Below are 24,048 nucleotides of genomic sequence, written 5' to 3'. Positions count from 1 at the left end.
TGGTGAACTCCTCCTCTGCCACTTCCTTTGCTGTTTCCTCAAAGGTTTCTTGTACTGCAATGTCCACTACATCCACCCTCATGCATTCCTTTAGTGATTCTGATGGATAGCTCATTGCCTTGAATACGTTAAACACCAATTGCTCATCATGCAGTCTAAGAGTGAGCTCACCCTTTTGGACATCTATGATGGCCCCTGCAGTAGCCAGGAAGGGTCTTCCCAGAATTATTGAAGCTTCGGCTTCTTCCTCCATATCTAATACCACAAAATCGGCAGGGAATATGAAATCTCCCACTTTTACCAACAAATCTTCAACTATCCCATGAGGGAATTTAAAGGTTCGATCTGCCAATTGGAGGGCCATTCTTGTTGGTTTGGCTTCCTCAATCTCCATTCTTCTCATCATTGTTAGAGACATCAAATTGATACTGGCCCCTAAGTCACACAAGGCCTTCTCCACCATGACTTCTCCTATGATGCAGGGGATTTGAAAACTGCCTGGATCCTTCAGTTTCTGAGGCAATTTGTGTTGAATGATGGCACTGCATTCTTCAGTCAACAACACAGTTTCCTCATTTCTCCAGCTTCTCTTTTTGATCATTAATTCCTTTAAGAATTTTGCATAGAGTGGCATTTGCTCTATTGCCTCAGCAAACGGAATGTTGATTTGAAGCTTCTTGAAAATCTCCAAAAATCTGGAGAAGTGGCCATCCTTTTCACCTTTCATCAAACGTTGAGGATATGGTGCTTTGGGTGTATACGGCTTCAGGACCTCTTTTTCTTTTTCTCTTGTTGCAGACGGTGTAAAGGATTGTCCCTGTTCCTTGTCTCTCACATTTTCCTTTGCTTCATCCTCTGTGGGTTCACTTGAGATCTCCTTTAGCTTTTTTCCACTTCTGAGGGTTATGGCTTTACATTCTTCCCTTGCAATAGCCTTGGCAGCATGAGAAACACTTGGCCCAGGGATTTGCTTATACAAATACCCAATTTGATTTTCTAACTTCTGGATGGCAGCTCCTTGGTTTTGCAAGTTGGAAATTACTTCTTCCTTAAAAGCTTTCAATTCGGTTATGTCTTGACCCATGGTTGCAAGCATTCCTTCTATCCTGTTTAATTGATCTTGAAATTGTTGGTTCGGATTAGGTTGGGTAGGTCGATTATTTTGGCCTTGATATGATGGTTGGGAGTAAGTGTTTTGTGTGGCTTGGTATGCTCTTTGGTTGGGGTTTTGGTATGTGGACTTGTTATGTTGGTTTTGCTGGTTCCCCCACCCAAAGTTTGGGTGGTTTTTCCAGCCTGTGTTGTAAGTGTTGGAATGTGGATCATATGGTTGCCTTTGTTGATTTCCTACATAATTGGCCTCTTCCCAATCACCTCCTTCAGTGCTTTCTTCCTCTTGATCTTGTGTGTGTATCGCAGCCACTTGCTTTGTTTCTAATTTCCTGGTGAGCTCTGCTAGTTGCTTGGCAAACACCTTGTTTTGGGCTAGGATTGTATCAACATGGTTCAGCTCCATGACTCCCTTAGTGTTGTGTCTCTCTGATGCATAGTAGTACTCATTCTCAGCCACTGTCTCAATCACTTCAATGGCTTCTTCCACAGTCTTCTTCCTGTTCAATGAACCTCCTGATGAATGGTCTACAGCCTTCCTTGATTTATAAGAAAGTCCATCATAGAAAATGTGCAATTGCACCCAGTCATGGAACATGTCTGGTGGGCATTTCCTTGTCAAATCCTTGAACCTCTCCCATGCCTCGTAGAGAGTTTCACCATCTTGTTGTCTAAAAGTCTGAACTTCAGATCGAAGCCTATTGACCTTTTGTGGGGGGTAGAAACGTGCCAGAAACTTGCTTTCCACCTCATCCCATGTTGTTAGGCTCCCCCTTGGGAATGATTCCAGCCACTTAGCTGCCTTGTCCCTAAGGGAAAATGGGAACAAAAGCAGTTTATAGGCATCTTCCTGGACTCCATTGGACTTCACAGTGTCGCAAATTCTCAGGAATTTTGTGAGATGTTGGTTTGGGTCTTCATTAGCACTCCCTCCAAATGAACAATGATTCTCCACAAGTGATATTAGCTGTGGTTTGAGCTCAAAATTGTTGGCCTGAATGGGTGGTTTCTGAATGCTGCTACCACAATTCCCAGATGTTGGGTTTATGTATGAACCAAGAACCCTCCTCTCGGGAATGGCATTGTTTCCATCAGCTCTCCCATGGTTATGAACTTCTCTTTCCATGTTGAGATCTAGAGCTTCCTCAAAATTGTCCTCAGATTCTCCTTCAGATTCTTCTTCTCCCAGTACTCTCTTCCCTCTTGCTTCCCTTCTAAGTCTATGAAGGGTCCTCTCTGGTTCGGTATATGGAGGAGTTGATGTCTCTCCTCTCCTACCTGTCATACAAGAACACAGCACAGGCAACAAACAAGTAAAATACTCTTGGTTAATGGAAGAGTATGGTTAGAGCAGTTGAGGAATTAATTCAAATAGTTAGTGAGTCAGTGAGTTAGTTGCTTGAATTTAAAGGCATAAAGAAAGAAAGCATGTAACAGAGTGCAGAAATTAAAATTCAACAAATAACTTGAACTGAATTAACAAAGCAAAAAAAAAATGCTCAATCTAGTTAACTTCCAATTGGAGAATTGTCAATCGAAAACCAATCCCCGGCAACGGCGCCATAAACTTGATGCGCATAAACTAGTTATGCCACGATTTAGGAAATTGCACGATCGGCAAAATTCCTTCCGGCAAGTGCACCAGTTATCGTCAAGTAAAAACTCACAATAGAGTGAGGTCGAATCCCACAAGGATTGGTTGAATGAGCAATTCGGATTAGAAGTGTGTCTAGTTGAGCGGAATCAAGAATTAGATGAGAATTGCGGAATGTAAAATTGGCGGGAAACGTAAATGGCAAGAAATTGAAATGGCGGAATCTTAAATTGCATGAATTAAAGAGCAGAAGCTAAATTGCTGAAATTAAAAGGGAATGGGGGTGATTGCATGAATTGAGTTGCAGAATGTAAAGAGAAAGTGGAAATCAGAAATGGGGAATTCATTGGGTTATAGAAGATATTGAGATCTCCGAATCAAAACATGTTTATCTCTTCCTCAACCAATGCGTTCATTGAATTTTGCTTGGCAATCTTATATGATTGGATCCCAATCCCTTGGCTCACCAATTCTCTCTAAAAACAAACAAATTCCCAATCCCTTGGTTTAAATGTTCATAAGAAGAGATGATGCTCGATCATTGATTATACCACACAGTTTCATGAACCACAATTTGGTAGGATTACATGTCACAATATCCATCCAAACCCCAATCCAATTCACTGTGAGAAAGCTTCTCTAGCATGAATCCTCCATTCCTTTCCCAAGGTTCCGAAGGATTCCAATTATGGGTAGTTTCTTTCCCAAGACAACTACCCAATGGAATTAGATCGAGAAGCTTTCTAACAAAATTCAAGAGAAAAGATTGAAGAAGAAGATAAACTATTATTGATTCATTGAATTACAATAGAGCTCCCTAACCCAATGAAAGGGGGTTTAGTGAGTCATAGCTCTGAATTCAATTACAAAGGTATGAAAACTAGCCAAATGAAAGGTAAAAGTCCGTCCTCACTTAAATTCTATCCTATTTATACACTTTCTATATTGAGCTTCCGTTGTGTTTCTTGGGCTTTGAGGCCTCTCCCTGCCTTCCTTTTGCTTTGGGTTTATGATCCATAATCTTGATGAGGCTGCTGATCCACATTCTGTAACATTCATTGAGCCAACTTAGTGATAATCAAGTAATGACACATGACTCAACAAATTGAAATTCCAGACTCATCAATCCTTCAGGCCCAATCCCATAAACCATGATATTCAATTGGGTTTCATACCAGAGTAAGTTTAAGTTAATGTTTGTGCTCAAAAGCTAACTTAAACTGCAATATTTTTGGCCCAGAAACCTTTTCCAATAGTGGCGTTTAAGTTGCAGTTTAAGCTTAAACTGCAGCTTAAACGCCAGACACTTCCAGTGATGCCTTTTGTGGAAGCACGTTTAAGCTTCGGTTTAAGGTTAAACTGAAGCTTAAACGTGGAAATGGAAGAAGGCAGCCCTGGAGGTCGAACATAGTCGAACACGTTTAAGCTTCAGTTTAAGGTTAAACTGAAGCTTAAACGTGGAGATAGGAAAGGCAGCCCTGGAGGTCGAACACGTTTAAGCTCCAGTTTAAGGTTAAACTGGAGCTTAAACGTGGAAGAGGAGAAAGGTAGCCCTGGAGGTGTCACACGTTTAAGCTCCAGTTTAAGGTTAAACTGGAGCTTAAACGTGGAAGAGGAGAAAGGTAGCCCTGGAGGTGTCACACGTTTAAGCTCCAGTTTAAGGTTAAACTGGAGCTTAAACGTGGAAGAGGAGAAAGGTAGCCCTGGAGGTGTCGAACACGTTTAAGCTCCAGTTTAAGGTTAAACTGGAGCTTAAACGTGGAAGAGGAGAAAGCAACCCTGGAGGTGAAAACTTGGTCGAACACGTTTAAGCTCCAGTTTAAGGTCAAACTGGAGCTTAAACGTGGAAATGGCTCCCTGGTGCATTTCCCATTTCTGGCGTTTAACTTCCAGTTTAAGGTTAAACTGGAGGTTAAACGCCACTTTCACCCTTTCCTCAGCTTTCATGATTTTGGCGTTTAAGCTCCAGTTTAAGCTTAAACTGGAGCTTAAACTCCACATGTGATATTCAAGCTTCCTTTATTGATTTTTGTTGCTTCCTTGCCTAGCCTCTTCTTTCCTGAAATCATCCAAACAACTGCATCAAAGTCTTGCAAATTTTCATGAGAATCTTCCATTCATAGCATTCAAGTAATATAACTAAAAACTCATGGAATTTGCATCAAAATCATACTGTTTGGATGGTTCATTGCTTTGTTATTCATTTAACCATTCTTGGTTACTTTAAGCTCAAGAAAATGCATAAAACAACTAAAACTAACAGAAAAATGCTAGTGAAACTAGCCTAAGATGCCTTGGCATCAGTCTGTGGCAAGAGTATCCCGCTCACATCCCTTCGGACCTATAGGCGAGCAGGCGCCGGTACCTGGACAGTGATCCAGACACTATATCTCGTGGGTTCCCATATGAGTAATCCGAAGGGCGACGTCTCCATGGAGATGTGTCGGGTTGGCAGTTGAACCGACAATGTGATATGTTGTGCCAAATTGTGATCTTTACTTCCTTGGTAACGGTGCTAAAAACTTCATACGCACGTTCATATTCTTAATTTTGTTTCACAACTTCGTACAACTAACCAGCAAGTGCACTGGGTCGTCCAAGTAATAAACCTTACGTGAGTAAGGGTCGATCCCACGGAGATTGTCGGTATGAAGCAAGCTATGGTCACCTTGTAAATCTCAGTCAGGCGAATTCAACTGATTTTATGAATTGATAAGTAAAAGATAAATAAAACATAAAATAGGATAGTGGTACTTATGTAATTCATTGGTGATAATTTCAGATAAGCGTATAGAGATGCTTTTGTTCCTCTGAACCTCTGCTTTCCTGCTGTCTTCATCCAATCAATCCTACTCCTTTCCATGGCAAGCTGTATATTGGGCATCACCGTTGTCAGTGGCTACATCCCGTCTTCTCTGTGAAAATGGTCTGATGCGCTGTCACTGCATGGCTAATCATCTGGAGGTTCTCGATCATACTGGAATAGGATTCACCATCTTTTTGTGTCTGTCACTACGCCTATCACTCACGAGTTTGAAGCTCGTCACAGTCATCCCTTCCCGGATCCTACTCGAAATACGACAGACAAGGTTTAGACTTTTTGGATCTCAAGAATGGCCATCCATGGGTTCTAACTTATACCACGAAGATTCTGATTAAGAAATCCAAGAGATACTCATTCAATCGAAGGTAGAACGAAAGTGGTTGTCAGGCACACGTTCATAGGGAATGATGATGAGTGTCACGATCATCACATTCATGTTAAAGTGCGAATGAATATCTTAGAAGCGGAATAAGTTGAATTGAATAGAAAAACAGTAGTACTTTGTATTAATTCGAGAGGAACAGCAGAGCTCCACACCTTAATCTATGGTGTGTAGAAACTCTACCGTTGAAAATACATAGGTGATGAGGTTCAGGCATGGCCAAATGGCCAGCCCCCAAACGTGATCTAAAGATGAAAACTAAAGATGTAAATACAATAGTAAAAAGTCCTATTTATACTAAACTAGTTACTAGGGTTTACAGAAATGAGTAAATGATGCAGAAATCCACTTTCGGGGCCCACTTAGTGTGTGCTTGGGCTGAGTTTGAAGTTTACACATGGAGAGGTCATTCTTGGAGTTGAACGCCAGTTTGTGACGTGTTTCTGGCGTTGAACTCCACTTTGCAACTTGTTTCTGGCACTGAACGCCAGACTGCAACTTGGAACTGGCGTTCAATGCAAAGTATAGACTATTATATATTGCTGGAAAGCCCTGGATGTCTAATTTCCAACGCAATTAGAAGCACGCCGTTTGGAGTTCTGTAGCTCCAGAAAATCCACTTTGAGTGCAGGGAGGTCAGAATCCAACAGCATCTGCAGTCCTTCTTCAACCTCTGAATCTGATTTTTGCTCAGGTTCCTCAATTTCAGCCAGAAAATACCTGAAATCACAGAAAAATACACAAACTTATAGTAAAGTCCAGAAATGTGATTTTTAATTAAAAACTAATAAAAATATACTAAAAACTAACTAAATCATACTGAAAACTATGTAAAAATAATGCCAAAAAGCGTATAAATTATCCGCTCATCACAACACCAAACTTAAATTGTTGCTTGTTTCCAAGCAACTGAAAATCAAATAGGATAAAAAGAAGAGAATATACTATAAATTCCAAACTATCAATGAAACATAGCTCCAATCAGATGAGCGGGACGTGTAGCTTTTTGCCTCTTGAATAGTTTTGGCATCTCACTTTATCCATTGAAGTTCAGAATGATTGGCATCTATAGGAACTCAGAGTTCAGATAGTGTTATTGATTCTCCTGTTTCAGTATGTTGATTCTTGAACACAGCTACTTTATGACTCTTGGCCGTGTCCCTAAGCACTTTGTTTTCCAGTATTACCACCGGATACATAAATGCCACAGACACATAACTGGGTGAACCTTTTCAGATTGTGACTCAGCTTTGCTAAAGTCCCCAATTAGAGGTGTCCAGGGTTCTTAAGCACACTCTACTTTTGCTTTGGACCTTGACTTTAACTGCTCAGTCTCAAGTTTTCACTTGACACCTTCACGCCACAAGCACATGGTTAGGGACAGCTTAGTTTAGCCGCTTAGGCCAGGATTTTATTCCTTTAGGCCCTCCTATCCACTGATGCTCAAAGCCTTGGATCCTTTTTATTTACCCTTGCCTTTTGGTTTTAAGGGCTACTGGCTTTTTGCTCTTGCCTTTTGGTTTTAAGAGCTTTTGGCTTTTTCTGCTTGCTTTTTCTTTTTCTTTTTTTTTATTTTTTTCGCCATTTTTTCTTTTCGCAAGCTTTCTGTATTCACTGCTTTTTCTTGCTTCAAGAATCATTTTTATGATTTTTCAGATAACATTTCTCCTTTTTCCTTATTCTTCAAGGGCCAACATATTTAATATTCATAAACAACAACTTCAAAAGATATATGCACTGTTCAAGTATTCATTCAGAAAACAAAAAGTATTGTCACCACATCAAAATAATTAAACTAGTTTCAAGGATGAATTCGAAACCATGTACTTCTTGTTCTTTTGTAATTAAAACATTTTTCATTTAAGAGAAGTGATGGATTCATATTCACTACTTTAAGTCATAGACACTTAGATACTAATGATCATGTAATAAGACACAAACATAAATAAACATTTAGCATAAAAAAAACGAAAAACAGAAAATTTAAGAACAAGGAATGAGTCCACCTTAGTGATGGTGGAGTTTTCTCCTTGAGGAACCAATGATGTCCTTGAGCTCTTCTATGTCTCTTCCTTGTCTTTGTTGCTCCTCCCTCATTGCTCTTTGATCTTCTCTAATTTCATGGAGGATGATGGAGTGCTCTTGATGTTCCACCCTTAGTTGTCCCATGTTGGAACTCAGTTCTCCTAGGGAGGTGTTGATTTGCTCCCAAAAATTCTGTGGAGGAAAGTGCATCCCTTGAGGCATCTCAGGGATTTCTTGGTGATGAGCTTCTTCATGCATCCCTTGAGATCCATGAATAGGCTCTCTTGTTGGCTCCATCCTTTTCTTAGTGATGGGCTTGTCCTCATCAATGAGGATATCTCCCTCTATGTCAATCCCAGCCGAGTTGCATAGATGGCAAATGAGGTGAGGAAAGGCTAACCTTGCCACAATGGAAGACTTGTCAGCCACCTTGTAGAGTTCTTGAGGTATAATCTCATGAACCGCCACTTCCTCCCCAATCATGATACTATGGATCATGATGGCCCGGTCTATAGTGACTTCAGACCGGTTGCTAGTGGGACTGATTGAGCGTTGAATGAACTCCAACCATCCTCTAGCTACAGGCTTAAGGTCCAATCTTCTTAGTTGAACCGGTTTGCCTTTTGAGTCAATCTTCCATTGAGCTCCTTCCACACATATGTCCATGAGGACTTGGTCCAACCTTTGATCAAAGTTGACTCTTCTTGTGTAGGGGCGTGCGTTTTCTTCCATCATTGGCAAGTTGAACGCCAGCCTTACATTTTCCAGACTGAAATCTAAGTAGTTCCCCCGAACCATGGTAAGATAATTCTTTGGGTTCGGGTTCTTACTTTGATCATGGTTCCTAGTGATCCATGCATTGGCATAGAACTCTTGAACTATTAGGATTTCGACTTGTTGAATGGGGTTGGTTAGAACTTCCCAACCTCTTCTTTAGATCTCATGTCGGATCTCTGGATACTCATTTTTCTTGAGTTTGAAAGGGACCTCAGGGATCACCTTCTTCTTGGCCACAACATCATAGAAGTGGTCTTGATGGGCTTTGGAGATGGATCTTTCCATCTCCCATGACTCGGAGGTGGAAGCTTTTGTCTTCCCTTTCCCTTTTCTAGAGGTTTCTCCGGTCTTAGGTGCCATCAATGGTAATGGAAAAATAAAAAGCTTATGCTTTTACCACACCAAACTTAGAATATTGCTCGCCCTCGAGCAAGAGAAGAAAGAAAAGAAGTAGAAGAAGAGAAAATATAGAGGAGAGGGAGGGGGGTGTATTCGGCCAAGGTAAAGAAGATAGGGTTGTGTTGTTTGAAAATGAAGGAGGGATTGAGGTGTTTATATAGTGAGGGGATAGGGAGTAGGTTCGGCCATATGGGGTGGGTTTTGGGTGGGAAAGTGATTTTGAATTTTGAAGGTAGGTGGGGTTTATAGGGAAGAATGGATGGATGTGAGTGGTGAAGGGGTAATAGGGAAGAGAGATTGAGGTGATTGGTGAAGGGTTTTGGGGAAGGGTGTTTATTGGGAATGGTGAGTGTTGAGAAGAGGGAAGAATATGAGTGGAGGTAGGTGGGGATCCTGTGGGGTCCACAGATGCTGAGATGATCATGTGGGGTCCATAGATCCTGAGGTGTCAAGGATTTGCATCCCTGCACCAATTAGGCATGTAAAACGCCTTTGCATGCAATTCTGGCGTTTAAACGCTGAATTGATGCTTGTTCTGGGCGTTCAACGCCCAGATGCAGCATGTTTCTGGCGTTGAACGCCAGTTCTATGCTTGTTTCTGGCGTTCAGCGCCAGCTCTTCTCAGGGTGCATTCCTGGCATTTGAATGCCAGGATGTTGCCTGTTTCTGGCGTTCAATGCCAGATCCATGCTCTATTCTGGTGTTGAACGCCAGCCAGATGCTCCTTACTGGCGTTTAAACGCCAGTAAGTCCTTCCTCCAGGGTGTGACTTTTCTTCTGCTATTTTTGATTCTGTTTTTAATTTTTGTATTTATTTTGTGACTCCACATGATCATGAACCTAATAAAACATGAAAGAACAATAAAAATAAAAATAAAATTAGATAAATAAATATTGGGTTGCCTCCCAACAAGCGCTTCTTTAATGTCAATAGCTTGACAGTGGGCTCTCATGGAGCCACACAGGTGATCAGGTCAATTTTATAGACTCCCAACACCAAACTTAGAGTTTGGATATGAGAGATCAACACCAAACTTAGAGTTTGGCTGAGGCCTCCCAACACCAAACTTAGAGTTTGACTGTGGGGGCTTTAGTTGACTCTGTACTGAGAGAATCTTTTCATGCTTCCTTTCCATTGTTACAGAAGGAGATCCTTGAGTTTTAAACACAAGGTTTTCCTCATTTAGTTGAAGGACCAACTCTCCTCTGTCCACATCAATCACAGCTCTTGCTGTGCTAGGAAGGGTCTTCCAAGGATGATGGATTCATCCTCATCCTTCCCAGTGTCTAGGATTATGAAATCAGCAGGGATGTAAAGGCCTTCAACCTTTACTAACACGTCCTCTACTTGTCCATAAGCTTGTTTTCTTGAGTTATCTACCATCTCTAATGAGATTCTGGCAGCTTGCACCTCAAAGATTCCCAATTTCTCCATTACAGATAGTGGAATGAGGTTTATCCCTGACCCAAGGTCACATAGAGCCTTTTCAAAGGCCATGGTGCCTATGGTACAAGGTAATAAGAACTTTCCAGGATCCTGTTTCTTCTGAGGCAATGTCAGTTGATCCATATCACTCAGTTCATTGATGAGCAAGGGAGGTTCATCTTCCCAAGTCTCATTACCAAATAATTTGGCATTCAGCTTCATGATTGCACCAAGGTACTTGGCAACTTGCTCTTCAGTAACATCTTCATTCTCTTCAGAAGAAGAATATTCATCAGAGCTCATGAATAGCATAAGGAGGTTTAATGGAATCTCTATGGTCTCCAGATGAGCCTCAGAGTCCTTTGGTTCCTCAGAAGGAAGCTCCTTATTGATCTCTGGACGTCTCAGGAGGTCTTCCTCACTGGGATTCACGTCCTCTCCCTCCCTTACAGGTTCGGCCATGGTAATCAATTCAATGGCCTTGCACTCTCCTTTTGGATTCTCTTCTATATTGCTTGGGAGAGCACTAGGAGCGGTTTCAGTGATTCTTTTACTTAGCTGGCCCACTTGTGCTTCCAAATTTCTAATGGAGGACATTGTTTCATTCATGAAACTCACAATGGCCTTAGATAGATCAGAGACTATATTTGCTAAGCTAGTTGGATTCTGCTCAGAACTCTCTGTCTGTTGCTGAGTGGATGATGGAAAAGGTTTGCTATTGCTAAACCTGTTTCTTCCACCATTATTAAAGCTTTGTTGAGGCTTTTGTTGATCCTTCCATGAGAGATTTGGGTGATTTCTCCATGAGGGATTATAGGCTTTTGTTGCTATTGCAGGGTTCTCAGGATCATAAGCTTCTTCTTAAGAAGATGCCTCTTGAGTACTATTGGATGCAGCTTGCATTCCATTCAGACTCTGAGAAATCATATTGACTTGCTGAGTCAATATTTTGTTCTGAGCCAATATGGCATTCAGAGTATCAATTTCAAGAACTCCCTTCTTCTGAGGCGTCCCATTACTCACAGGATTCCTCTCAGAAGTGTACATGAACTGGTTATTAGCAACCATGTCAATGAGTTCTTGAGCTTCTGCAGGCGTTTTCTTTAGGTGAATGGATCCACCTCCAGAAGTATCCAACGACATCTTAGCTAATTCAGACAGACCATCATAGAATATATCCAGGATGGTCCATTCTGAAAGCATGTCAGAAGGACACTTTTTGGTCAGTTGCTTGTATCTCTCCCAAGCTTCATAGAGGGATTCACCTTCTTTCTGTCTGAAGGTTTGAACATCCACTCTAAGCTTACTAAGCTTTTGAGGAGGAAAGAACTTGGCTAAGAAAGCCGTGACCAGCTTATCCCAAGAGTTCAGGCTATCTTCAGGTTGAGAGTCCAACCATACTCTAGCTCTGTCTCTTACAGCAAACGGGAAAAGCATAAGCCTGTAGACCTCGGGGTCAACCCCATTGGAATTAACAGTATCACAGATCTGCAAGAACTCAGTTAAGAACTGAAAAGGATCTTCAGATGAAAGTCCATGAAACTTGCAGTTCTGTTGCATCAGAGAAACTAATTGAGGTTTAAGCTCAAAATTGTTTGCTCCAATGGCAGGGATTGAGATGCTCCTTCCATGTAAATTGAAATTAGATGCAGTGAAGTCACCAAGCATCCTCCTTGCATTGTTGTTGTTAGGTTCGGCTGCCATCTCCTTTTCTTGTTAAAAAATTTTAGTAAGGTTGTCTCTGGATTGTTTTATTTTAGCTTCTCTTAGTTTCCTCTTCAGAGTCCTTTCAGGTTCTGGATCAGCTTCAACAAGAATGCCCTTTTCCTTGTCCCTGCTCATATGAAAGAGAAGAGAACAAGAAAAGAAGAGGAATCCTCTATGTTACAGTAAAGAGGTTCCTTATTGTTGGTAGAAGAAGAAAGGGAATAAGAGTGAAGAAGAATGGATAATCCAAACACAAGGGTGAGGATAGGAGCAGAGATATGAGATAAAAAGAAGTGTTAGTAAGTAATTAAATAAATAGAAGAAGATGAGAGAGAGAAATTTTCGAAAATAATTTTTGAAAAGGAGTTGATGATTTTCGAAAATTAAAGGGGAAATAAAATTAAAATTAAAATTTAAAACAATTAAAAAGAATTTTTGAAAAAGAGGGAGGTATTTTCGAAAATTAGAGAGGGAAGAGTAGTTAGGTGGTTTTGAAAAAGATAAGAAACAAACAAAAAGTCAATGAGTTAGTTGAAAAAGATTTGAAAATCAATTTTGAAAAGATAAGAAGATAAGAAGTTAGAAAAGATATTTTAAAATCAAATTTTTTTGAAAAAGATATGATTTAAAAAGATATGATAGAAAGATATGATTAAAATTAGTTTTGAAAAAGATTTGAATTTTAAAATCAAAATTAATGACTTGACTCACAAGTAATCACAAGATATGATTCTAGAACTTAAAGTTTGAATCTTTCTTAACAAAACATTAATTGTTGATAATATTTTCGAAAATTATGAGATAAAATTAAGAAAAAAATTTTTGAAAAATATTTTTAAAATTTTCGAAAATAAATAAGAAAAATGAAAAAGATTTGATTTTTTGAAAAAGATTTTGAAAAGATAAGATTTTTAAATTGAAAATTTGATTTGACTCATAAGAAACAACTAAATTTTAAAAAGTTTTGAAAAAGTCAACTCAAATTTTCAAAAATTTATGAGTGAAAAAAGGAAAGATATTTTTTTTATTTTTGAATTTTTAATGATGAAAGAGAAAAACATAAAAAAGACTCAATGCATGAAAATTTTGGATCAAAACATGTGATGCATGGAAGAACACTATGAATGTCAAGATGAACACCAAGAACACCTTGAAGATCATGATGAACATCAAGAACATATTTTTAAAAAAATTTTGATGCAAAGAAAACATACAAGACACCAAACTTAGAAATTTGCAAACTTCAGACACTAACAAATTGAAAATGCATATGAAAAATAAGAAAAGACACAAAACAAGAAAATATGAAGATCAAACAAGAAGACTTACCAAGAACAACTTGAAAATCATGAAGAACACTATGAATGCATGAATTTTCGAAAATTTTTAGAAAATAAAAGTATGCAATTGACACCAAACTTAAAAATTGACTCAAGACTCAAACAAATAACAAAATATTTTTTATTTTTATGATTTTATTAATTTTTTCTGGATTTTTGTATATATTTTTTTTCGAAAACATATAGGAAAAATGAAGTAATGAATTCAAAGTCCTCAATCAAGATTCCAAGAATCATACCAGGTTAGTCTAAAGCTTGATGGCCAGCCAAACTTCACCATACCATTTTGAAACTTTAGAATTCACTCTTAAAAGTTTTAAAATAATTTTCAAAAACAAAGGGAAAAATTTTTTTCGAAAGATTTTTGAAGAATTTTTTTTTGAAGATAAAACAAAAAGAAAATTACCTACTCTGAGCAACAAGATGAACCGTCAGTTGTCCAAACTCGAACAATCCCCGGCAACGGCGCCAAAACTTGGTGTGCGAAATTGTGATCTTTACTTTCTTGGTAACGGTGCTAAAAACTTCATACGCACGTTCATATTCTTAATTTTGTTTCACAACTTCGTACAACTAACCAGCAAGTGCACTGGGTCGTCCAAGTAATAAACCTTACGTGAGTAAGGGTCGATCCCACGGAGATTGTCAGTATGAAGCAAGCTATGGTCACCTTGTAAATCTCAGTCAGGCGAATTCAACTGATTTTATGAATTGATAAGTAAAAGATAAATAAAACATAAAATAGGATAGTGGTACTTATGTAATTCATTGGTGATAATTTCAGATAAGCGTATAGAGATGCTTTTGTTCCTCTGAACCTCTGCTTTCCTGCTGTCTTCATCCAATCAATCCTACTCCTTTCCATGGCAAGCTGTATATTGGGCATCACCGTTGTCAGTGGCTACATCCCGTCTTCTCTGTGAAAATGGTCTGATGCGCTGTCACTGCATGGCTAATCATCTGGAGGTTCTCGATCATACTGGAATAGGATTCACCATCTTTTTGCGTCTGTCACTACGCCTATCACTCACGAGTTTGAAGCTCGTCACAGTCATCCCTTCCCGGATCCTACTCGAAATACGACAGACAAGGTTTAGACTTTTCGGATCTCAAGAATGGCCATCCATGGGTTCTAACTTATACCACGAAGATTCTGATTAAGAAATCCAAGAGATACTCATTCAATCGAAGGTAGAACGAAAGTGGTTGTCAGGCACACGTTCATAGGGAATGATGATGAGTGTCACGATCATCACATTCATGTTAAAGTGCGAATGAATATCTTAGAAGCGGAATAAGTTGAATTGAATAGAAAAACAGTAGTACTTTGTATTAATTCGTGAGGAACAGCAGAGCTCCACACCTTAATCTATGGTGTGTAGAAACTCTACCGTTGAAAATACATAAGTGATGAGGTTCAGGCATGGCCGAATGGCCAGCCCCCAAACGTGATCTAAATATGAAAGCTAAAGATGTAAATACAATAGTAAAAAGTCCTATTTATACTAAACTAGTTACTAGGGTTTACAGAAATGAGTAAATGATGCAGAAATCCACTTCCGGGGCCCACTTGGTGTGTGCTTGGGCTGAGTTTGAAGTTTACACGTGGAGAGGTCATTCTTCGAGTTGAACGCCAGTTTGTGATGTGTTTCTGGCGTTGAACTCCACTTTGCAACTTGTTTCTGGCGCTGAACGCCAGACTACAACATAGAACTGGCGTTCAACACCAGTTTGCGTCGTATAAACTCGGGCAAAGTATGAACTATTATATATTGCTGGAAAGACCTGGATGTCTACTTTCCAACGCAATTAGAAGCACGCCATTTGGAGTTTTGTAGCTCCAGAAAATCCACTTTGAGTGCAGGCAGGTCAGAATCCAACAGCATCTGCAATCCTTCTTCAACCTCTGAATCTGATTTTTGCTCAGGTCCCTCAATTTCAGCCAGAAAATACCTGAAATCACAGAAAAATACACAAACTCATAGTAAAGTCCAAAAATGTGATTTTTAATTAAAAACTAATAAAAATATACTAAAACTAACTAAATCATACTGAAAACTATGTAAAAATAATGCCAAAAAGCGTATAAATTATCCACTCATCATGATATCACAGCTAGTAGGGCAGGCATTCATCTTATGCATTTTCTACCTGTTTGTATGCTTTGTTTACTTGTAATGGTTTGCCTGATTGAATAACATGCCTAATTGCTATCTGAATTAATTGCTTTATATGCTTATACTTGTGAGTTACTTGCATTGTATATTACTTGTGTTTTCTACTGGGATTGGGGAGGTTCGGAAGGCGGTGGCGATAGGATCGCATGGAGGATAGGTTGGTGAAGGCTGTGGGACAGTGGTGTTTGATTAGAATAGTTTTCCCTTAAGATAGAGTACCCTGTTTAATTATGATAAGGTTTATATGATGCTTATTTGTTTTTAGAATGCTTTAAGCTTGAATCTTGTGATGGATATGGAGCTTAGAATTGCCTTTGGCGTCCTGGGGTCTTATATCCTACATCACTGGGCACTGTTACCATACTGAGAATCTCCAGTTCTCATACCATATCTTTGTTGTGTTTTTCAGATGCAGGTCGCAACCCACCTCGGTGAGTTATTTTGGATGGTGATAGGAGCGGAGGATCTTGGATTCTTTTGGAGTCTTTTTGGTTTATCTGTTTATACATCTCTCTTTTGTATTTTGTTTTGCCTAGAGGCATGTATTTGAGAGCACAAAACTTGTATAAGCTATTTTTAAACTGTCAGGTTTCTATATGGTCTGTATACGGCTAGCCGGCTTAAACTCCGCGAGTGGAGGCTAGTTCCTTATGATATTATACTATTATACTATTACCTTGCTTATATCACTTCTATTTCTTATACCTTAAGATAGTACGTTTTGCACTTTTCAAATCCTGTTTTTGAGCTATATCTTTCATCGGGCTTCTAGATTATACCATTCTTCTCTCTCTCTCTCTCTCTATATATATATATATATATATTATGTATGAGCTTAGAACTATCGTAATCTCTGATTAACCTTTGCTTTACGACACAAGGTAAGGCTTAGGCTAATTAGGGTGTTACACATTCCAGTTTAGACCCATTTTGGTCCCCCCCAAAGGATTTAACCATGAGACCTTCTACATGGACAACCTCTCTTCCCTCCTTAACCCTAACCAATTTCGCCATGATTGCTTCACTTAATATCGCAACATGAAGTCAATGGATCCGTTGCCACAATGAAGACTGTAGACTTCTCACCGTTTCTTTCTCCCTGGTCTAAGGTGATGCCACTGTGCTCAAACTCCACGATGACCTTTGTAAAATCCGAGAAATTAGTAAATAATTAGCTAATAAATTAATTATTAATTAAGATAATTAAAAATATAATTTTTATGGTTTAATATGATAGAGAAAATTAAAATAAGAATTTCGACACTAATTTCAAAGAATTTGACCCAATATTGGGCCAAAAGGCCAAACCGGGCCCCTATTGGGCCCAAGGCCCAACCCACATATAACTTTCAGCCTTATTTTTCCTATTAGAACAAGGAAAGCATGCTGAAACAAGGGAGAAAAGGGGGAACGTTGCAAACCCTTGCTCCAAGTTTCAGTTGACCACAATTTTTGATCCGGAGCTCCGATTGCCGCCCCCTTTGTGGCTATGCGACCGCAGCGTCGAGCTCTACAAAGCCCAATAGTTAATTTGGAATCAAATTAGCTTCGTGGACTTGTCGATTCATGTCCTAATTTTGTGTTGATAAGGTGAGGAGCGTTTAATTCTTTTCAAGTTATCTAATTAGTGAACCCTATAGTAATTTTTGCGTTATTTTGTGAAATTAGTTTGGATTTGGTACTTTGAAAACAAATTGGTGGTTTTCGAGACTTGGTATTGGACTCTGGGGAGCCGGAGACCCGTTTGGTGAGACTTTGGAACCTTGGGTGTCGTGAAATGGTGACAAATTGTGACGTTTCGGATTTTACGAGAAATTAGTCAAGGTATAATTTTAGTTTCTCGTATTTAATATATAATGTTTTATGAAAACTTAGGCTAGACGACCTAGAATAAGTTGAATTATGAATTTTGAAGCTTGAATGTTAGTATGAATGTGATATGAATTGATGAGGTATGATAGATTGAATAATTGTGATATGAATGTGGTTAGTTTAGTGAGACTAGTTCCTTGATGATGATGTTGATAGTGATATGTAATAACGTTGAATTATGATAATTGTAATAAGTATGATTGTAAAGTGTTGTAGAATAAAACTAATCATATTGAGATTTGATTGGATATGAAGAATGTGGGCTGTGTGGTTGTAAAATAGTGTGTTTTAGTGTAGGTTATGGCTGTGATTATTTATTTGATTGATTTTTCTTGAATTATTGGAAGAGGTTTAATCTTGAAATTTAGTTTAATTTTGGAAATGTTTGATTTTAGAAAACATTTAAAACTGGAATTCGGTTTAATTTTGGAAAGGTTTTGATATTTGAAGCTAGTTAGGAACGGGTTGGAAAATGTAGTTTTGATGGGACCCATTGATACACCACTATTTTAAGATATATTTTGGACTAAATTGAGTGGGTTTTGTCAACTTCTCTTACACTTATTCATGTAAATTGTATGTTTTTCATTTCCTTTCTAATTTTGTGCTATGAATGAAAACATGTTTCCTAGGCCTTAAAATTATTAATTTTTAATTCTCCTTTGTACCATTCGATGCCATGATGTGTTTGTTAAGTATTTTCAGGTTTACAGGGCATGAATGGTTTAAAGGATGAAGAGGAAGCATGTTAAAGTGGAAGGAACACAAGAAACTAAGGAGCTGAGAAGCGAGGAGTGACGCGCACGCATGGCTGACACGTGCACGTGATTTGGAGCATCGTACAGTGATGTGTACGCATGATCAGCGCAGGAGTTCAGTCACGCGTACGTGTGGCCGACGCGTACGCGTGACAGAGCGTCACGTGCTGCACTTAATAGAACTCGCTGGGGGCGATTTCTAGGCTGATTTGGACCCAGTTTCAAGCCCAAAATACAGACTAGATGCAGGGGGCAAGCTGAGACTGAGGACACTTCACTTTCACTTTAGTTTTAGTTTTAGTTTTGAATTCTAGGGAGAGAAACAACTATTTTTCTCTAGGGTTTTGATTTCTTAGTTTCGTTTTGGATTAGATCTTGAGAGAGCTGCTACTACCTTCTATTGAAGTCATCATCTCTATAGTTTACTTTTCCGATAACTCAACTACTCTTTTCCATTTAATTTCTTTGATGTTCATGTTTAGATATTGTTATTTTTGAATGTTATTAATGCAGTGAAGTATTTTTATATTTATTTTTATAGCTTGTTTGATTCATATTAATTATTGTTCGTGCCAGTTTTAATTTAATTAATTTCTCAAAATTACCATGTCCTTTATTTACTCCTATTATGTGTTTATGAAAATGGCATTCATGTTAATGGAGTAGAGCTCCCAACTTGGCTTAGGATTTGATTAATTAGAAACCCTTGAGTTGTGATACTCAAGTGTAATCTGTAATTGGAAATTGCTGGCTAACTCGATTCTCACCAACTCTAGTCCTTCCCCCTGAAGTGACTAGGACTTGTGAGCTAGAGTAGTGGTACCCACTTGACTTTCCTGCAACTGCAAAAGGATAACTAAGTGGAAGCAATAAACCTTTGCTATTATACTTGGGGAAGACAACAAGGATAGAAATTCCAATTATCTCTCCTAACCAAGGTCTTTTATTTCAAATACATAACATCTCTTGTTACTGCTCATTGCTTTAATTTCAAGCCATTTATTTTTTCATTCTCCACTACAAAAATTACTTAGAAAAATTCTAACCAATAAATTGCACCTTGTGTCAACTCTTTGGGAAACTGATGAGCGGATAATTTATACGCTTTTTGGCATTGTTTTTAGTATGTTTTTAGTAGAATCTAGTTACTTTTAGGGATGTTTTTATTAGTTTTTATGTTAAATTCACATTTCTGGACTTTACTATAAGTTTGTGTATTTTTCTGTGATTTCAGGTATTTTTTGGTTGAAATTGAGGGACTTGAGCAAAAATCAGATTCAGAGGTTGAAGAAGGACTGCTGATGCTGTTGGATTCTGACCTCCCTGCACTCAAAGTGGATTTTCTGGAGCTACAGAACTCAAAATAGCGCGCTTCTAATTGCGTTGGAAAGTAGACATCCAGAGCTTTTCAGCAATATATAATAGTTCATAATTTGACCGAGTTTAGACGACGTAAAAGGGCGTTGAATGCCAGTTCTACGCTGCTGTCTGGAGTTAAACGCCAGAAACACGTCACAAACCAGAGTTGAACGCCAGAAATACGTTACAACCTGGCGTTCAACTCCAGAAAGAGCCTCTGCACATGTAACATTCAAGCTCAGCCCAAGCACACACCAAGTGGGCCCCGGAGGTGGATTTATGCATCAATTACTTACTTCTGTAAACCCTAGTAACTAGTTTAGTATAAATAGGACTTTTTACTATTGTATTAGACATCTTTGATCAGTTTTATGCTATCTTAGACTTTCATGGGGGCTGGCCATTCGGCCATGTCTGGACCATTATCACTTATGTATTTTCATACGGTAGAGTTTCTGCACTCCATAGATTAAGGTGTGGAGCTCTACTGTTCCTCAAAGATTAATGCAAAGTACTACTGTTTTTCTATTCAATTCAGCTTCTAAGATATTCATTCGCACTTCAACCTGAATGTGATGAACATGACAATCATCATCATTCCCTATGAACGCGTGCCTGACAACCACTTCCGTTCTACCTTAGATTGAATGAGTATCTCTTGGATCTCTTAATCAGAATCTTCGTGGTATAAGCTAGATTGATGGTAGCATTCATGAGAGTCTGGAAAGTCTAAACCTTGTTTGTGGTATTCCGAGTAGGACTCTGGGATTGAATGACTGTGACGAACTTCAAACTCGCGAGTGCTGGGCATAGTGACAGACGCAAAAGGAGGGTGAATCCTATTCCAGTATGATCGAGAACCTCAGATGATTAGCCGTGCTGTGACAGAGCATTTGGACCATTTTCACAAGAGGATAGGATGCAGCCATTGGCAAGGGTGATGCCTCTAGACGATTAGCCATGCAGTGACAGCGCATCAGACCATTTTCCAGAGAGGATTAAAAGTAGCCATTGACAACGGTGATGTTCTTACATAAAGCCAGCCATGGAAAGGAGTAAGACTGATTGGATGAAGACAGCAGGAAAGCAGAGGTTCAGAGGAACGAAAGCATCTCTTACACTTATCTGAAACTCTCACCAATGATATACATAAGTGTTTCTATCCTTATTTTCTATCTATTTATTATTTATGTTCGAAAACTCCATAACTATTTTATATCCGCCTGACTGAGATTCACAAGGTGACCGTAGCTTGCTTCATACCAACAATCTCCGTGGGATCGACCCTTACTCACGTAAGGTTTATTACTTGGACGACCCAGTGCACTTGCTGGTTAGTTGTATCGAAGTTGTGAATGAAAAACGATTTATTAAGACGTGCGTACAGAGTTTCTGGCGCCGTTGCCTGAGATCACAATTTCGTGCACCAAGTTTTTGGCGCCGTTGCCGGGGATTGTTCGAGTTTGAACAACTGACGGTTCATCTTGTTGCTCAGATTAGGTAATTTTCTTTTTGTTTTCTTTTCAAAAATTTTTCAAAAATCTTTCAAAAATTTCTCATCTGTTTTCAAAAAAAAAAAATAAAATGAATCTTTTCAAAAATATATTTTTCTTCAGAATTTTTAAGAATGAATTCTAGAGTTTCATGAAGCATGTTGAAGCCTGGCTGGCTGTAAAGCCATGTCTAATTCTTTTGGATAGGGGCTTCCAACCATCAGCATAGAGGCAGGTTGATTGGTATGTCAGCTGTGTCATGTCTGAGTTACATACTAAAGCTTGGCTGGCTATTAAGCCATGCCTAACCCTCAGATTGGAGCTTTAGACTAAAGAGCACAAGATTCCTGGAATTCATATTAAAAATTTTGGAATCCTTATTTTTCTTTTTCTAAATAATTTTCGAAAAAAATATAAAATAAAAATCCAAAAAAATAAAAAAATTCATAAAAATAAAAAATATTTCATGTTTCTTGTTTGAGTCTTGAGTCAAGTTGAAAGTTTGGTGTCAATTGCATGTTTTAAAGTTTGCATAAAATTTTCGAAAAATTCATGCATTCATAGTGTTCTTCATGATCTTCAAGTTGTTCTTGGTAAATCTTCTTGTTTGATCTTGATGTTTTCTTGTTTTGTGTCTTGTCTTGTTTCTCATGTGCATTTTTGCATCCATAGAGTCTAAGCATCAAAGATTTCTAAGTTTGGTGTCTTGCATGTTTTCTTTGCATAAAAAATTTTTCAAAAATATGTTCTTGATGTTCATCATGATCTTCAAAGTATTCTTGGTGTTCATCTTGACATTCATAGAATTCTTGCATGCATTCATTGTTTTGATCCAAAATTTTCATGCATTGAGTCTTTTTCATGTTTTTCCCTCTCATCATTAAAAATTCAAAAATCAAAAAAATATCCTTCCCTTTTTCTTCTCATAAATTCGAAAATTTGAGTTGACTTTTTCAAAACTTTTTAAAAATCTAGTTGTTTTTATGAGTCAAATCAAATTTTCAATTTAAAAATCTTATCTTTTTCAAAATCTTTTTCAAAAATCAAATCTTTTTCATTTTTCTTAGTTATTTTCGAAAATTTTAAAAATATTTTTCAAAAATCTTTTTCTTATCTTTATCTCCTAATTTTCGAAAATAACATCATCAATTAATGTTTTGATTCAAAAAATTTCAAGTTTGTTACTTACTTGTTAAGAAAGATTCAAACTTTAAGTTCTAGAATCATACTTTGTGATTTCTTGTGAATTAAGTCATTAATTGTGATTTTAAAAAATCAAATCTTTTTCAAAACTAATATCAATCATATCTTTTCAAAAATATCTCCTTATCTTATCTTTTTCAAAAATTTGATTTTAAAATATCTTCTCTAACTTCTTATCTTTTCACAATTGATTTTCAAATTTGTTTTAACTAACTAACTAACTTTTTGTTTGTTTCTTATCTTTTTCAAAACTACCTAACTAACTCTCTCTCTCTCTAATTTTCGAAAATATCTTCCCTCTTTTTCAAAATTTTTTTTAATTAACTAATTATTCTAATTTTTTATCTTAATTTTCGAAAATTACTCCTCTTTTTCAAAAATTATTTTCGAAAATCATCTTTCTCTCTCATCTCCTTATATTTATTTATTCATCTACTAACACTTTATCTCACCCAAATTCAAACCCCCTCTTCCATCTGTGTTCGAATTTTTTCTTCTTCTTTTCTTCTACTCACACAGGGACCTCTATACTGTGGTAAAAAGGACCCTATTATTATTATTTTTCTGTTCCTCTTTTTCATATGAGCAAAAGCAAGGTGAAGAACTGAAGATTGATGGTTTAGAGGTTATAGAAACTCTCGTTGTAAGTATAGTTACTAAACCAAGCAATCAACCTTTCTTACTAACGTTTTGGTTGTCACAAGTAACAAACCCCTTTGAAATTGATAACCGAGTATTCAAACCTCGGGTCGTCTTCTCAAGGAATTGCAGGGAAGTATGTTCTTATTATTGGTTATGAAGATTGTAAATTGGGGGTTTTGGAAGTAAGGTGGGAATATGTTATATGACAAGTAAAATAAAATAATAATAATAAAATCTCTTGGTAAGGTATAAGAAATTGGAAGTCCAGACCAAGTTATCCTTATCAATGATAATAAAAATTGAATCTTAATTTCACTTAGTTAACTCTTACTTAAAGCAGAGGAAGGTCAAGTGACTAATTAGTTTGATCTTCAAATCCTAGTTAATTCCTAAGAAAAGATTGAGATTATTGAAACTCAGTTCAATTAGCAAAGATAACAATTTAAAATTATGCTATTAAGTTGGATAACTCTTGAGTTACTGATTTCTTAACCAAAACCAAAAGGAGGAAAAGTAAATTTGCTGGAATAAAAATGTCTTCAGGTGGGAAGCAGTAATCATGTAAATAAAAGAAAGCAATATTAAACTGAAATACCTCAAATTGCATTAACAAAAGAACTTAAATCTGACATAGACATGCATGGAAAAATAAATAAAATAAAGAACCTGGGATTGAGAGTCACTCCTAAAACTAAGAGAAGTCCTAAATCCTAATCCTAAGAGAGAGGAGAGAACCTCTCTCTCTAAAAACTACATCTACTCCTAAAATTGTGAATTGTGTAAGCCTCATTATGAATGGGTGCAGTCCCATACTTTATAGCCTCTAATCTATGTTTTCTGGGCCGCAAACTGGGTCAAAACTAGCCCAGAATTCGCTGGTTGCGAATTCATTTGCGCTGATTTCCGTCACTTGCGACGCGGCCGCATGGATCACGCGGTCGCGTCGCCTAGCGTCAGGGG

At 37.9% G+C, this 24,048-nt stretch overlaps 2 non-coding genes across 2 annotated transcripts; both read left to right on the top strand.

Annotated features, from left to right (window-relative positions):
• Positions 1-1,706: 1,706 nt before the first annotated feature.
• On the top strand, positions 1,707-1,810 carry LOC112739301 (small nucleolar RNA R71). Its single transcript, XR_003170233.1, has one exon. It is a non-coding gene; the product is annotated as a small nucleolar RNA R71 (small nucleolar RNA).
• Positions 1,811-11,734: 9,924 nt separating this feature from the next.
• On the top strand, positions 11,735-11,842 carry LOC112738745 (small nucleolar RNA R71). The gene has a single exon (XR_003169688.1). It is a non-coding gene; the product is annotated as a small nucleolar RNA R71 (small nucleolar RNA).
• The last annotated feature ends 12,206 nt before the right edge of the window (positions 11,843-24,048 follow it).

The sequence above is a fragment of the Arachis hypogaea genome, chromosome 13 (genome assembly GCF_003086295.3).
Source record: "Arachis hypogaea cultivar Tifrunner chromosome 13, arahy.Tifrunner.gnm2.J5K5, whole genome shotgun sequence".
NCBI lineage: Eukaryota > Viridiplantae > Streptophyta > Magnoliopsida > Fabales > Fabaceae > Arachis > Arachis hypogaea.
The sequence above is the reverse complement of the archived record's forward strand: the minus strand, read 5'-3'. Positions and strand labels throughout refer to the sequence as shown.